At 39.0% G+C, this 17318-nt stretch overlaps 1 protein-coding gene across 2 annotated transcripts in view; it reads right to left on the bottom strand.

Moving 5' to 3' along the window:
• PHRF1 (PHD and ring finger domains 1) overlaps positions 1 to 14276 on the bottom strand; it is a 247004-nt gene extending 232728 nt beyond the window's left edge. For both annotated transcript variants that reach the window (XM_053720192.1, XM_053720193.1), the window contains exon 1: positions 14172 to 14276. The gene's annotated coding sequence lies outside the window, so the exon portion shown is untranslated. The remainder of the gene's footprint in view (positions 1 to 14171) is intronic.
• Between the last annotated feature and the right edge of the window lie 3042 nt (positions 14277 to 17318).

Genomic DNA, 17318 nt, shown 5'->3' with positions numbered 1-17318 from the left:
TAAAGGGCATAAATCCCCTAACATTCCTAAATTGTTTGGAATAACGTGCTTTAAAACATCAGGTATGATGTTGGATCGATCAGGTAGTGTAAGGGTTAAGCCCGCTTCACAGTGACAGACCAAACTCCCCGTTTAAAGAGACAGTCTACACCAGAATTTTTATTGTTTTAAAAGATAGATAATCCCTTTATTACCCATTTCCCAGTTTTGCATAACTAACACATTTATAATAATATACTTTTAACCTCTGTGATTATCTTGTATCTAAGCCTCTGCTAACTGCCCCTTTATTTCAGTTCTTTTGACAGACTTGCTCACAGTTCTGCTCACAGATAACTTCTCGTGCACGAGCACAGTGCTATCTATATGAAAAACGTGAACTAACACCCTCCTCTAGTGGTGAAAAACTGTTAAAATGCAATCTGAAAGAGGAGGGCTTCAAGGTCTAAGAAATTAGCATATGAACCTCCTAGGTTAAGCTTTCAACTAAGAATACCAAGAGAACAAAGCAAAATTGGTGATAAAAGTAAATTGGAAAATTGTTTATAATTACATGCTCTATCTGAATCATGAAAGTCTATTTTGGCCTAGACTGTCCCTTTAACGCACCGCAAACAACCGCAAACAGTCCATTTGCACAAGGTTGGATACCAAGCTAGCCATGTCCCGTTCCTTGTCCTCACTGATGTCATTGAAGGTCTCTTCCTCCACCCAGCCACGTACAACACCAATGGTCCCCGAAAGGTGACAACAAGCCCCCTGGGACGCCTGCTGTGTTTGGTCTTCAACATCCTCAAAGCCACCTTCCTCCTCTGACTCCTCTTCTTCAGACGCCTCTCTCTGGGTTATTATAAGGTGTGTTAAGTAGTACTATTCCTATCAGTTTAATCCCTGTTACGTCCCCTATCAGGGGACGTGTATATGGCATCGATTTTAGGAACCAGGAGATGGAAAAAGATGCTTGGTCGGTCCTCCTACTTCAAATTTGGGGCACTGCGCGTGCAATCTAATGTGCCACCAGATTGGAGTGGTGTGTTAAGTAGTACTATTCTTATCAGTTTAATCCCTGTTACATCCCCTATCAGGGGACGTGTATATGGCATCGATTTTAGGAACCGGGAGATGGAAAAAGATGCTTGGTCGGTCCTCCTACTTCAAATTTGGGGCACTGCACGTGCAATCTAATGTGCCACCAGATAGGAGTGGTGTGTTAAGTAGTTCTATTCTTATCAGTTTAATCCCTGTTACGTCCATGTGTGTAATGCTGCCTGACTGAGACATATCCCTGTTATCTACATCCTCTGGCAATAATGGTTGCGCATCACTATCACTCATTTCTTCAAATTGATGTGTAAATAACTCCTCTGACAGATCAAGTGAAGCGGCTGTGGTGCTAGTGTTGGTGGTGGAGGCAGGCGGGCGAGTGGTAACTTGAGAGGTGCACAAAGCTAAGCTGGAGGAGGATGGTGCGTCAAGGTTCCGAGCGGAAGCTGTAGAAGATTGGGTGTTAGCCAGTCAACTATGTCCTCAGAAATGTTCGAGTTCGGGGTACGTGGCCTCTGAACACTGGGCATTATTCTAGGGCCAAAGGAAATCACAGCACCATGAACACAACGGCCCCTGCGGGGTGGCCTGCCTCTGCCTGTAATTTTTTTTTCGATTGGTGGTACTATGCGTGCAAGCTACTGTGACAACAGATATGAGTGGCACTGTGCACTGGCAGAAGTTGGCAGAGTAGGCGCTGTAGGCCTGACACACACGCTTGCAGACAACTAACTGCTATTCAATCTATTACAGTCAAAAAAAAATTTTTTTTTTTAAATGTACACTACTGTTACACCAGATATGAGTTGCACTGGTATGACACTGTGCCCTGGCAGGCACTGAAACACACACGTGTGAAGGAAACTGACTGCTATTATTTAACACAGTCAAAAGAGTGTTGTTTTTTTTAAATCTACACTACTGTTACACCAGATATGAGTGGTGGCACTGGGCAAGTGGGCACAGTATACGCTGTGAACCTGACACACACGCTGGCAGGCAGGCAACTGCAATTAGATTACACAGGGGAAAAAAAAAAAAAGCAGACTGATGTTCTAGCCCTAAAAATGGCTTTTTGGGGTGCTGTCCTTACAGCAGAGATCAGATGAGTCCTTCAGAACTGTAGTGGACACTGAATACACTAGCCTAGCTATCGATTTCCGTATTAACTCAGCAGCAGCTACACTGTCCCTCCTCTCACTAACAATGCAGCTTCCGAATGAATCTAAAATGGATGCTGTCCAGGAGGTAGGAGGGTCTGGGTGGGAGGGTCTGCTGCCGATTGGCTGGAATGTGTCTGCTGACTGTGAGGTACAGGGTCAAACTATTACTCAATGACGACGAATAGGGGGCGGATCGAACATCGCATATGTTCGCCCGTCACGGCGAACGCGAACATGCTATGTTCACGGGAACTATTCGCCGGCGAACTATTCGCGACATCACTACAGCAGAGTGCTAATTGAGCATGGGAAATGTTATTACAAGGAGTAAAGTATTAACATTTGAGAGGATTTCTGAGTGTGCACTAAACCACTATGCAGAGGAAGTAGGACTTACTTAGCAAATGTTTTTTATTTCTTTGTGCAATTTTAGATTGTAACTTCAGTGTGGTAGTAGTTGTATGGTGGGGCCAGGGATCCATAAAAACACATTTTTTTAGCAGCAGTGTATTTATGATTATTTGACAATGCTGTAGAAACTCTATATTTAAAATCATGCAGAAATGTTTCCTCCTCAATACACAAATGGTAGGTGTGTGTGTGTGTGTGTGTGTATATATATATATCATTCCAGTTTACTGCCCCCTTATGCAAGGACTTTCCAGATGCAACAAGGCATTTTATCTAAGATTTTTACATCTGCATAAAATTTTATACTCTCAGACTAAGATTGCTCAGTGTTTGAAATGAGACAGGTTAACTTAAAACTGTTCAGTTTACATTACAGCTGACTTAATTTTGAAACACATACCAACAAGTCTAAATCCTGCATTTAACAAGTTCTAATGGTATGAGTACCACAGCTTATGGTCCCACCAAGACCATATAGGGTACAGCATTTTCAAAATCCATAAGTACAGCTGACAGATGGGAACATTTGTACACTGAAGTGAAGTGGTGCTCTTGGTTGGGGAAAAAAACAAACAAACATATGTCAACGTTTTAAAAGTACTTTTCTTAATCTAGCCATCTACCCAGATCATTAATGTACAATTTTGAATTCACAGAGTTATTTTTGTTTGCACATTTACAAATATGATTCTTTAAAAAGTGATCTCTTAATTTCTGCAATTTTTTTATCATGCATGTCACACACTGTTTAAGGGATGCAAGGTGCATAAACGTTTCCTCTTGTGAGTGTTTCTGTGGGTATCTGTGTTTATGTCTTTGTGCTTTAGTTTGTGTCTCTATGAGTGTGTATGTATTTTTTTACTGTGGGTCTCTATGTGAGGGTGGGTGTGCATGTCTTTGTGCATTTTCTGTAGATGTCTGTGAGGGTGTGTGCATATGTCTTTGAGCTTTTTCTATGGGTGTCTCTGTGAGGGTGTGTGTAGGTTTGTCTTTGTGTATTTTCTCTGGATGCCTCTGTGAGGGTGGGTGTGTATGTCTGTTTTCTGTGGATGTCTCTGTGAGGGTGTGTGTGTGTGTGTGTGTGTGTGTGTATGTATGTATGTCTGTGTTTTCTGTGGATGTCTCTGTGAGGGTGTGTGTTTTCTGTGGGTGTCTCTGCGAGGGTGTGTGTTTTCTGTGGGTGTCTCTGCGAGGGTGTGTGTTTTCTGTGGGTGTCTCTGCGAGGGTGTGTGTATGTATGTCTTTCTCTGTTTTATGTGGTTGTCTCTCTGTGTGTATATGTCTTTCTGTGGGTGTCTGTGTGTTTTCTGAGGCTGTCGCTGTCGTGTTTCCTTGGGTGTATGTGCAAGTTTGTGTGTGTGTCCATTGTCTGTTCCTTTTTAGGACATTTTGACCTTACTACTGATTATTCACATCTTTCTACAGACTTTTAGACTAACAAGACCTTTCCGGAAGTCACCAATCCACCATTTAACCTTTAAATTATTGTTTAGGCAGTTCAGGGCCCTTCCTTTCAGCCACTGCATGCTGTTATCATTTAGTTGGCATCTTCCTTTATAAAAAGATAATGAGAACTCCATATTTTGTTTTCTAAATCTCCTTTTTTTACAAAACTGTAGTTTACCTCATTACTTGTCAGGTCAATGTAAACAAGTGCTGAGTGTCTGTTTGGGTGTCTGTGTCTGAGTGTGTTTCTTTGCGTGTCTGCTAGAGTGTCTATATGTGAATCCTTATGTGTGTGTGTTTCAGTGTATGAGTGTGTGTGTGTATATGTTACTACCTTTACAACATTTCCAAGTTTAACTAGACACTTAAGAATAAAGTGCATATACGTTTTAGTCACTTGGTCAAAAATTGCACATGTCAAAGCAGGGGGGGGGGGGGCCCTGATCAATGGTTAAGTCTGGGGCCCCAAAATTTCTAGTGGCGGCCCTGATCATACCACTGTGTCCACACTGTTAGAATGACTGTCCAATAAAACATGAATGTTGTGTGAACTTGTATGTCATAAGACCTAATAACTGGCTAGTGGCTACTATTTTATCACATCACATGCAGCAAATTTTATTGTAAATATTTTTTGTTTTGTATTTTTATGCTCAAATAGTGTATTGGACATTGATAAACATGTACATTAAGATTCTGTAGTGTTAAATAAAATTGTTTAATGCTAAATGAAGGTGTTATAGTCATTTTTAATAAGATCGCGATTAAATCGCAATCGCGTTTTTTTTATATTTTAAAAATCACAATTGTTTTTGGTCATATCGCCAAGTATATATATATATATATATATATATATATATATATATATATATATATATATATATATATATATATATATATATATATATATATATATATATATATATATATATATATATATATATATATATATATATATATATATATATATATATATATATCTCAAAATGAAAATTCTGGACCAAAACAGATTCCGAAAATTCAGGATGCCCTTGGCGGGAAAGTTCCAACAAATGGGCGTGGACACTTGTACCGTAGGGCGTGATCTGCAGTGAAACTAGTGAAGCTCTACAAGGGAGAGCGTGGTTATAGCCAGACAACAATACGAGGTGGACATGTTTTGTTTTTGGGTGTAGTTATCCGTGCGATGGGCGTGGTTGCACCTGATCGTCTCTCATCGTATCTCCGATCTCTACGACCTTACGTGCAAGGTGGTTATAGAAAGTTACTGTGCTTTTTTTGTATACAATGTCTGGTGGGTGCTAATTTGTACCAACTGTGTGCGAGCTTGGGGCTTATGCATATATAGTGTGCACGCATATTTGCCTCAGGCGAATAGAATGTCTACGCACAAGAGGCTGATGTATGAGCACTGTATATAAGGCTTATACATATTCACTGTGTGTGCTTAGGGCTGTGTCAGATAATATCAAGTGTTTATAAACATGTTACTTATCCTCCTTTGAATACTGTATTCAGGACTTTCAACAAAATAGAATTAAAAACTCCTTAATACTGAAATACCAGCACACATCAAACACGAATTGCACTCTGGAAGCAATTCATAGAAGAACACAAATATAATACAAAAAGGATGTGGTGCTAAAAAGCTAGGTATTAAATCAATCACACAGTGTTAAGAGGAATAAATATATCTTAAAAACACTTGCAATAAAAACCATAAAATAATTAATATACACTAATATTTAATGAGACAAAGTAATATTATATATACACATCAAACAATAATTAACAATTTTATATACCACCGGTGATTTGGATAATCACACTAAAAATAATCTTAAATTAATTGCTCTAATACAATTGATCTAATAAAATTAATACGATGCTAGTATACTGTGAATACAGTTCAGTCCAATGGTCAATCGTTTTTAACGATACTTAGGAGATAAGCGGTCAATGAGTCGTTTGAATTGAATTTATACAGGAAGTGGTTAAGGCTATAAAAAGGCAGCACAGTGATCAGTTTATACATCTTGATAAAGACCAGCATACGCTGAAACACGTAGATGCAACACTGATTTCTATCCGTAAGACTTGGGGAAAACTATCACTAATACAGAGCGCTCTGTGTGAACAGATTTCAAATTTCCCGCATTTGGATTGACAGCGGAGAAACCACCACACTGATTGGAGGATTAACCCATGTGACAAGTGCTACTACGTCACACGCCAAGAGTTCCCGACGGAGGAGATTCCTAGCTACGAGGAGGACATGGACACCCGAGAATTAAGGTGATCTCTATACATATATCGAGACTCTGAACATAAGAGAGTCTGTCCAGGATATAAAGTCCCGTAGCAAAAGGTATTTATTACTACATTTTGGAACATTTTGGCTTCAGTGGAATTAATCATCTTTTAACTGGCTGCCTATAACTATACAAAGTGCCAAACATCAGACTGCTTTTAAACCACTCATTGACCGCTTATCTCCTAAGTATCGTTAAAAACGATTGACCATTGGACTGAACTGTATTCACAGTATACTAGCATCTGCTGGTTTGAAATCTCATCATGTCATGGAACTTATTGCTCTGTGTACCATGCCAGTGCTGCGCTGCTCACCTTATGCTAAGGATAGACATGTAACTCAATAGAACAGGGGAGGGCTGTACATTTTTAGCCATTTTAGTCCTCTTTGGGCCGAAATTGGAGTTGCACATTTTCGGCGGCCCAAATTTTAGTGCATCGCTAGTATTATTCTTTATTTAGTTCTGTGTAACAGAATCAGATTTAACCGTTTCTTTGGGGTTTTTTTACCAATTATTAAAATAAAGTATAGTCCTAGAAAACTATTATTATATGCAAAACAGTAAGTCAAGTAATGAACTCAAACAGCAGCTCTAGGCTGGCATCAAATTTGAAATATGCTACACAATAATTTTACCGAAAATAAAAGGAAAAAAAAAACGAAATAACCAAAAATGCTATTTTCGGCCGAAACTAATTATATATATATATATGTGTGTGTGTGAGAGTTACGGGTAAAGTAAGAAATCCGGGTAATCTTAGGATTACCCGGGTAAAATGAACATTGCCCAACTAGCTGTGGGTAAAGCCTCATGTACTGTAATTCCCCCATGTACACTATTTATTTTGCCTCTGGCCCTGCCGATCCGATGGGCATCCACCCCAATTGAACCTTGGGGAATGAGGTTTATAAGGGGGGCTGGCTTTGCCCCCCTTGAACTCCCCAGGCGGAGGCAAAAAAGATAGTGAAGATGGAGTGCAACGTATATATGTATATATAATGAAGTGACTCTATGACTGAGGGGATTTATGATCATACATCGGGCTTTACCCACAGCCGCTTGGGTAATGTCCGTTTTACCCGGGTAATCCTAGGATTAGCCAATATCTCTGACTTTACCCCTAACACATTATATATATATATATATATATATATATATATATATATATATATATATATATATATATATATATATATATATATATATATATACACATACACACACACACACATATATATACACAGATACATACACATATATATATATATATACAGGGAGTGCAGAATTATTAGGCAAGTTGTATTTTTGAGGATTAATTTTATAATTTTATTATTGAACAGCAACCATGTTCTCAATGAACCCAAAAAACTCATTAATATCAAAGCTGAATAGTTTTGGAAGTAGTTTTTAGTTTGTTTTTAGTTATAGCTATTTTAGGGGGATATCTGTGTGTGCAGGTGACTATTACTGTGCATAATTATTAGGCAACTTAACAAAAAACAAATATATACCCATTTCAATTATTTATTTTTACCAGTGAAACCAATATAACATCTCAACATTCACAAATATACATTTCTGACATTCAAAAACAAAACAAAAACAAATCAGTGACCAATATAGCCACCTTTCTTTGCAAGGACACTCAAAAGCCTGCCATCCATGGATTCTGTCAGTGTTTTGATCTGTTCACCATCAACATTGCGTGCAGCAGCAACCACAGCCTCCCAGACACTGTTCAGAGAGGTGTACTGTTTTCCCTCCTTGTAAATATCACATTTGATGATGGACCACAGGTTCTCAATGGGGTTCAGATCAGGTGAACAAGGAGGCCATGTCATTAGATTTCTTTTATACCCTTTCTTGCCAGCCACGCTGTGGAGTACTTGGACGCGTGTGATGGAGCATTGTCCTGCATGAAAATCATGTTTTACTTGAAGGATGCAGACTTCTTCCTGTACCACTGCTTGAAGAAGGTGTCTTCCAGAAACTGGCAGTAGGACTGGGAGTTGAGCTTGACTCCATCCTCAACCCGAAAAGGCCCCACAAGCTCATCTTTGATGATACCAGCCCAAACCAGTACTCCACCTCCACCTTGCTGGCGTCTGAGTCGGACTGGAGCTCTCTGCCCTTTACCAATCCAGCCACGGGCCCATCAAGACTCACTCTCATTTCATCAGTCCATAAAACCTTAGAAAAATCAGTCTTGAGATATTTCTTGGCCCAGTCTTGACGTTTCAGCTTGTGTGTCTTGTTCAGTGGTGGTCGTCTTTCAGCCTCTCTTACCTTGGCCATGTCTCTGAGTATTGTACACCTTGTGCTTTTGGGCACTCCAGTGATGTTGCAGCTCTGAAATATGGCCAAACTGGTGGCAAGTGGCATCTTGGCAGCTGCACGCTTGACTTTTCTCAGTTCATGGGCAGTTATTTTGCGCCTTGGTTTTTCCACACGCTTCTTGCGACCCTGTTGACTATTTTGAATGAAACGCTTGATTGTTCGATGATCACGCTTCAAAAGCTTTGCAATTTTAAGAGTGCTGCATCCCTCTGCAAGATATCTCACTATTTTTTACTTTTCTGAGCCTGTCAAGTCCTTCTTTTGACCCATTTTGCCAAAGGAAAGGAAGTTGTTTAATATTATGCACACCTGATATAGGGTGTTGATGTAATTAGACCACACCCCTTCTCATTACAGAGATGCACATCACCTAATATGCTAAATTGGTAGTAGGCTTTCGAGCCTATACAGCTTGGAGTAAGACAACATGCATAAAGAGGATGATGTGGTCAAAATACTTGTTTGCCTAATAATTCTGCACACAGTGTATATATATATATATATATATATACACACACACACATACACATACATACATATACACACACACACTCACATTATATATATTTTATTTTTTAAAAAGGAGCTAGAAAAAGAATGACATAGTTTGAGCATACGTTTTCTATGCGGAGCTCCCTTTCACATCCAAAAGAGTTAAATAAATTTGCAAATTCGTTAAGACCTGAGTTTGCTTTTACATATCTCTATAGAACTACACTGTGCAAACTGTCAACAAATCTAGTGTAAATAAACTTGCAGTAATATAGGTTCATTACCCTACGGCAGAACATTTTCATTGCATCATGGCTGCTAGTAAATAAAAAGCACTCAACAAAGTGGAAATGTGAACACAATATATTGCACATGGAGAGGGGTATGGGAAGTCTATCCTTGAGGGAAGAATGCTTTTTGAGTTTCAGGATTCTCCTGCTGATTATAGGGTGAGCATAGGCAGAGAGCGGCAGTTTCTCAAATATGCCGCCCTTGATAGGTTCAGCAACTATGCACAGATGCAAACCAGTCCATACTTGATTTTAAAGGGACATACAGTATAAGTGCAAAAAAATGCTCTAAAGTGTTATATGCCAGCAATAGTGCAATAATTAAATGTGCTAAGTATTACATCCATGCTAAGAAGTTGAACTCAAAGTTAAAGTTAGCTCCAGAGTAGTAATAAATGATAACAGAAGTCAAATTAAAGGGACAGTCAACACCAGAATTGTTGTTGTTTTAAAAGAAAGATAATCCCTTTATTACCCATTCCACAGTTTTGCATAACCAACACTATTATATTAATATACATTTTACCTCTGTGATTACCATGTATCTAAGCATCTTCTGACAGTCCCCTGATAACATGATATTTTATTTATTACCTATTGACTTTCATTTTAGCAAATTAGTGCAGTGTCTGCCACAAGCCATGGGCGTGATCACAAAGTTATCTGTATGGGTCACATGAACTAGCTCTCCCCTGTTGTGAAAAGCAAATTAAAAAGCATGTGATAAGAGGCGGCCTTCAAGGGCTTAGAAATTATCATATGAGCCTTCCTAGCTTTCAACTAAGAATGCCAAGAGAACAAAGCAAAATTGGTGATAAAAGTAAATTGGAAAGTTGTTTAAAATTACATGCCCTATTTGAAATATGAAAGTTTTTTTTTGGACTTCACTGTCCCTTTAAGTCTCTTAAAATTGTATGCTTTATCTGTACTAAGAACATTTAATTTTGACATTCATGTCCCTTTAAAGGAACAGTAAATAATTTGAGATTTGTTATATAAAATCTTTAGTTATGCATAATGAAACAACTTTGCAATATATTTTTATTATTTATAATTTCCCCTTTTCATGTAATTTAGCTCCAAAAATGTAGCAATTTCTAAATCTCAGAACATAAAAAGCATGCAGCTGACCTCTCAAGGCTAACTCTACCACATATCTGTCCCTTATTGGCTTTAACTGATAACAACTGCAAACAGAGTACTTTATATTAACTATGACCATGGCTAGCCTTGTAGTCAGCAGACTAAAGCCCAGATTGGCTACTCAAAATAAAGCAAATGGTTGGTAGCGTTTGGCTATTTAACGCCTTTACGACGTTCCATGCCTGGGCTTTAACGCCGTTAAAACGGCATAGAACGTTCAGCCATATACAGCGTACTGCGGCTTCCCCCTTTGACATAGGCAAGGATCGGTCTGGTGTAGCATGCCTAGCCAGTCCCCCATGATCCGATCCCGGCCTTGAAATCATGCGATCGCAACGAGGATTGCGATATTTCATTTTTACTAATAGTTTTTACATCGTAAAAAAAAGAAATTTGTTCCTAGTCAACATACAAAAATAGTCCAGATTGTCCCCTATACAGGAAACAAGTTTACCCAAGTATTAGATCTCAACCACAGATCAAGTGGAACTTATAACAAATCCGGTAGTGATGTGTAATATAGCTTGTCTCCACGTGATAAACTACCAATTCATCTAATACAACACGTCTACAATACAGCGCATACACAAACACAGATAAACACTTATTATTATCATCATCATCAATTATTTGTAGAGCGCCAACTGGTCCTGCAGCGCAAAAGACATGGGTCTAATGTGCAAAGTGACAGTGAGACAAAGGGATAGAGGGCTCTCCCAAGAGTTTCACTGTTGTAAATCATCTCTCATGAAAGTGATCTACAAATCAGGTAGGCTTACATGCTAAGGGGGCAACGAAGGAGGAGAGGAACTGAGATAGGAAAATGTTAGTGCATATTATATGCATTCCTAAACAGTAGAGTCTTTAAGGAGCGCTTTTAAGTTTGAAAACCAGGGGGGAGTCGTGTAGAGCGAAGCAGAGAGTTCCACAAAATAGGGGCCAGTCTGGAGAAGTCTTGTAGACGGAAATGTGAGGAGGTAACAAGGTCATGAGCAGAGCGAAGGGAACGGGGTGACGAGTATCTGGAGACTAGGTCCGAGATATAGGGTGGAGTGTTATTGATAGCTTTAAAAGTTAGTCAGGATTTTATGTTTTATTCTGGAGGTTAGAGGAAGCCAGTGAAGGAACGGGCAGAAAGGTGCAGCAGATGAGGTGCGACTTAAAAGGTACAATGAAGTCAAACTCAAATGTTCATGATTTAAACAGAGAATGCAATTTTAAAAGCTTTCCTATTTACCACCATTATCAGATTTTCTTTGTTTTCATGTAATCCTTTGTTGAAGTGCATACTTAGGAAGGCACAGGCTCAGCCATGCACTGCTGGGATCTTGCTGGTGATTGGTGGCTGCACATATACGGCTTACCATCGGCTCACCATGTGTGTTCAGCTATCTCCCATTAGTGCATTGCCTCTCTTTAGCCTGCTCATCAACAAAGGATACAAGGTGAACAAACCAAACTGCAAAGTTGTTTAAAACTGTGTGCTCCTTTTCTCAATTATGAAAGTTTAGTGACTTTACTGTACCTTTAAAAGCATAAATCCAAACACAAAAACAAAACACAAGTTATAGGTTTTTTTTTAGCCTTGTGTAACTTCTGTTGATATAAAGTCAAAATGAAAGCAAAGCATTGGCAATAAGCACATGCATGGGTTTTAATTATTGTTTTATGGAAAATTTAGAGGGAATTAGCATTTTTTCTGATAAACTTTTAAATAATTTTTACAACTGCACTCCTATTCTGCATCACTGCTTAACAATATTTTGAAGTATGTGTGTGAATCTATAGCTTTCCACATGTGTTATCTAAATTGCTCATATATTTAGTGGTAGCTGTACATACCAGTATAATAAATGTACCCACACTACATAGCCCCATATCAGTATTGTAAAAAAGTATTCCACAACTCGCACAAGCACAGCTCATGAGCTGTAATAAAATGAACTGTGGGTACCCCCACTCACAGTTCTTGGCATCCTTAAACTGTGCCCCAGTATTCCAAATCACCTTCTGGGATCATTATCTGCCCCATAGTCATGACTGTGCTCTATCTCAAAATAAGCAGCTCCTGACTAGTAGACAGCCACATTTAAAACACCTCTGACTTCTAAAGTAAAGAAGCTGAGAACTACAGCACCCAGCATGACCGCAGGAACCTAATCATGGCAAATAATTTTTACAGAAGCTGTAAAAGCTGCCTGCTGCTGCCGAATAAATTTAGGTTGTGATCAGATAGCAGCACAAAAGTGCAGTGTTGCGACTACCCAGTTCTCTCAAACCCAGACACAGACTTAAATTTAATGGCTCCCAGGCATGTGTGTTTTTGAGCCCTGCATTAGAAGGCAAGAGGTACATGTACCAGCATTTTTGCATTTGGGGGCAATAGGAGGAATGTGCCCCTCATCTTTACATTAGCAGCTGGCAAAAAGCAGGCATATAGGGCTCTCTGCATTGTGTGGCGAGTGTCCCTGCTATAGTGCATAAGGAGGTGGTGGCATGAGTCCTGGAAACTGTGCATAAGAAGGTGTTGAAGGTTATAAACTTCAGCATCTGTGCATTCAGACATGGTGAGAGTTATGTGACCCTGCAACTGTACATTATTAGGTGGAGGAATGTATTTACACTGAAATCTGAGCTATAAATGAGGTAAGTGACATGGCTATTGTATAACAGGAAGACGTAGACAGATAAGTACCTCAAAATCTGAGTATTAGTGGGACGTGATATGCAAGTACATGTACTCTAACATCTGTGTAAAAAGAAGTGAAAGGTAAGTACATGAAACTAAAAAGGTTTCTTTCATGTTGAAGATAGAGAAAACATTTTTAAACAACTTTGCAATTTACTTATATTATCAATTCTGCTTCATTCACTTGGTATCCTTTTTTGAAGGAGCAGCAATGCACTACTGTGAGCTAGCTGAACACATCTATAAGCAAATGACAAGAGGCATATATGTGCAGCCACCAATCAACAGCTAGCTCACAGCTCCTGAGTCTACCTAGGTATGCTTTTCAACAGAAGATAACAAGAGAACTAAACAAATTAGATAATCGAAGTAAATTAGGAAGTTATTTATAATGGTATGTTCATAGGAATCATGAAAGGAAATGTGTGGGTTTAATGTCACTTTAAGAGCAGATGGAAAACAAATACGACACCGGAGTAATAATTGGTGCTTGCAGCATTGAATTCTGGCGACTGCTTATTAGGAGGAGGATTAATATCAATATAATAGAAAGAGGTTTGTATATCAGGAGGAGGTAATAGCTATGTTTCTTATGGTTTGTGTACTCATTAATACTACATACAAAGCACTATGGGTGGCATTGCAGGCGCCCAGACATAGCAGTCATGCCGCTGCACAGTCTCCGTGTGAGTGCTAAGACAACACGGGTGAGCTGCTCTATTTCTCTATGGCTCATAAGTACCACTGTAATTTTACTGTGCGCCTTATTGCTATATCATTAACTGACGTCAAAGCAAAAGTGGCGTCACGTTACACAGCCGTACATGACACAATCACTCACCCCGCGGTCCCCCTAATGAAAACAACCGAGGCCTCAGGCCCGTGAGCAGCGCACAGCGTCCGGAAGACAGGCAACGATTCAGGAGTTCCGCTTCCGGGGTCACAGTGATGACATCACGCGACCAATGGCAAACCAGTCGACACCACAGGGCTTGGATTCCCCGGTTACCATGGAGACGTGTGAGGGGCGTGGCTTCTTAATAGAATGCGGTGAACACTGAACTGGACATTTCTTAGTATTCTTACACAGTAATAGGGTGTTGGGCAAAGGTGAGAGTCAAGAGGGGGGACACTAGATACATGATTGCTATGTGCAAATAGAAAAAAATCCTAAACATTATATCACTACATCAAATGTATATCCCGCATAATATAGCTGTAGGGTTAACTGTACATATGCCCCATCATTTCACAAGGAATACAGTTGTCACACCTCCCAAACCTACATGATCCAGACAGAGTAATTTTAAAAGATATGCACAGTCTTTTTATATTTACACTTTTTGAGTCACCTGCTCCTACTGAGATGTGCAAGAATCCACAGAATATACGTATATGCGTTTGTGATTGGATGATGGCTGTCACATGATACAGGAGTGGAAATAGATATAACTTTTAAATTTGTCACAAAAAAAATCTGCTACTCATTTGAAGTTTAGAATAAGTTCTATTGCATTGTCTTTTTATCATCTATTTGTTGATTATGCAAATCTACTGCAGCTACTGGTCCTTTAAGGGATTGTCCGAGCCACAACTACAACCTGCCCATCCGTGACGGACTCTGCTCCATGCACTACCTGCTCACAAAATGCAGGTGACTCACTGCCTAGTATGCCTATCATCTCTTTAACCTCCCACTCCCTATAAAAAAAGCATTGAGAAAATCTTGGGTGGTATGTGCGCTAACCACTCAATGCAGTAGAAGTGCATAATTAACATGTGCATAATAAAAAGACAATGGTTTAACACCCACTCTGAATTTCAAATAAGCAGCAGATTTTTTTCTGACAAATTATTTTTTTCTCCCATTTTCCAGCCCCCTGTATCACGTGACAGACATCAGCCAATCACAGACTAGTATACGTATACCCTGTGAGCTTGTGCACATGCGCAGTAGGATCTTGTTCCCCTGAAAGAGTGAATATAAAAAGACTGAGCAAAATTTGATGATGGAAGAAAATTGGAAAGTGTCTTAAAACTGCTTATAAAAGTTTATTTTGACTTAAATGAATAGTCTAGTCAAAATTAAACTTTCATGATTCAGATAGAGCATGCAATTTTAAGCAACTTTCTAATTTACTCCTATTATCAATTTCTCTTTGTTCTCTTGCTATCTTTATTTGAAAAAGCAAGAATCTAAGCTTAGAAGCCGGACCATTTTTGGTTCAGCACCTGGGTAGCGCTTGCTGATTGGTGGCTACATTTAGACTGCTTCACGCTCGTGCCTTCCCCACTAGCCCATCCTTCCCTGTGCTTTTTTCGCCCTGGGGAAACAGAATCTGATAGTAGAAATATACAATAAAATTAGAAGCGCTTTTAAACACTAGCCTTAAAGGGACATGAAACACACATTTTTTCTTTCAGAATTCAGAAAGAGCATGCCATTTTAAACAACTTTCTAATTTACTTCTATTATCTAATTTGCTTCATTCTCATGAAATCATTTGTTGAAAAAAATATCTAGATAGGCTTAGTAGTTGCTAATTGGTGGCTGCACATAGATGCCTCATGTGATTGGCTCATCCATATGCATTGATATTACTTCAACAAAGGCTATGTAATGAATGAAGCAAATTAGATAATAGAAGTAAACTGGAATGTTATTTAAAATTGCATTCTCTATCTGAATCATGAAATAAATATTTTGGGTTTAATGTCCCTTTAATCCTCTAAGGGATAGTAATGATCAGGGCCGGCCTTTGGGCAAGGCGAGCGATGCGGCCGCCTCGTCCCCGCGGTTAGGGGGCCCCCCCGCACTGGTTCAAACTAAAAAAATATATATATTTTTTTTGTGCAGCCCTTTTAAAAAAAAAATATAGTCAATGGCAGTCTGGAAGAGGAGAGCGTACATATTTTATTTTTTAGGAGGGAGTTAGTTTATAAAATGCGCACTAGCTAGTAATAGCGGGAATTAGAAGGTGGGGCCATGCCTGTAGATTTTCTTTGTTAATTAAGCACTTGAGCAGTAAATTGTGAGTTAAAGGGACATGACACCCACATTTTTTCTTTCATGATTTAGAAAGAGAATGCATTTTTAAACATCTTTATCATTTACTTCTATTATCTAATTTGTGTTATTCTCTTGATATTTTTTGCTGAAAAGCATATCTAGATATGCTCAGTAGCTGCTGATTGGTTGCTGCACATATAAGCCTCATGTGATTGGCTCACCCATGTGCATTGCTTTTTCTTCAAATAAGGATATCTAAAAAATGAAGCAAAATAAATAATAGAAGTAAATTGTAATGTTGTTTACATTTTTATGTTCCATCTGAATCATGAAAGAAAGATTTTGGGTTTAGTGGCCCTTTAAGTCTTTGTGCTGGTGAAGACAGATTTATCCAGAGTCCGGGGTTACCCCCTTATTCATATAATGAGATGCCATTGAAGTACTTAACTAGGGCTCCTTTAAAACTGCGGACTGCCTGCAAAAACCGGGGCAAAGTTTATCAGATGATCTGCAAATAAATCAATACTTGTCTTGGATGACATGACTGTGGCATCTTTGTTCACTATAAGTGCAGCAGTGGCTGAATCTGGGCTGCAGAGGCTGAATTCAGTTCAGTGTGAGTGTTATGTTTATTACAAATACTGGGCTCCTGTGTCCCCTCTTGTGTTTATGTTTAATTCATGTGCTTGCCTGGTAGAATCTAAACCCTTTAGTAATTAGGCAGTCCGGTGTCCTCAGCCCTTTCAACCTTCCCCTGCTATAGAATATGATGCTGTGAGATCAAAGGTCAGATAAGTGTGCTGCCTAATAACTGTAGTAAATTATTGACTGAACTGCTTGTTTTGCATTATGGTTTAGTCCTTCTTAACCCCTGCAACTGGGGAATCTCTAAAAAAAATTAACTTAAAGAATAAGATAGGTTAGGTATTTAAAAACCAAACAAAAAAAAACCCAAAAACATTTTGGATCCAGATTTAA

This window comes from Bombina bombina, chromosome 7, assembly GCF_027579735.1.
Source record: "Bombina bombina isolate aBomBom1 chromosome 7, aBomBom1.pri, whole genome shotgun sequence".
NCBI lineage: Eukaryota > Metazoa > Chordata > Amphibia > Anura > Bombinatoridae > Bombina > Bombina bombina.
Note: the sequence above shows the minus strand (reverse complement) of the source record. Positions and strands in the feature narration are given on the sequence as shown.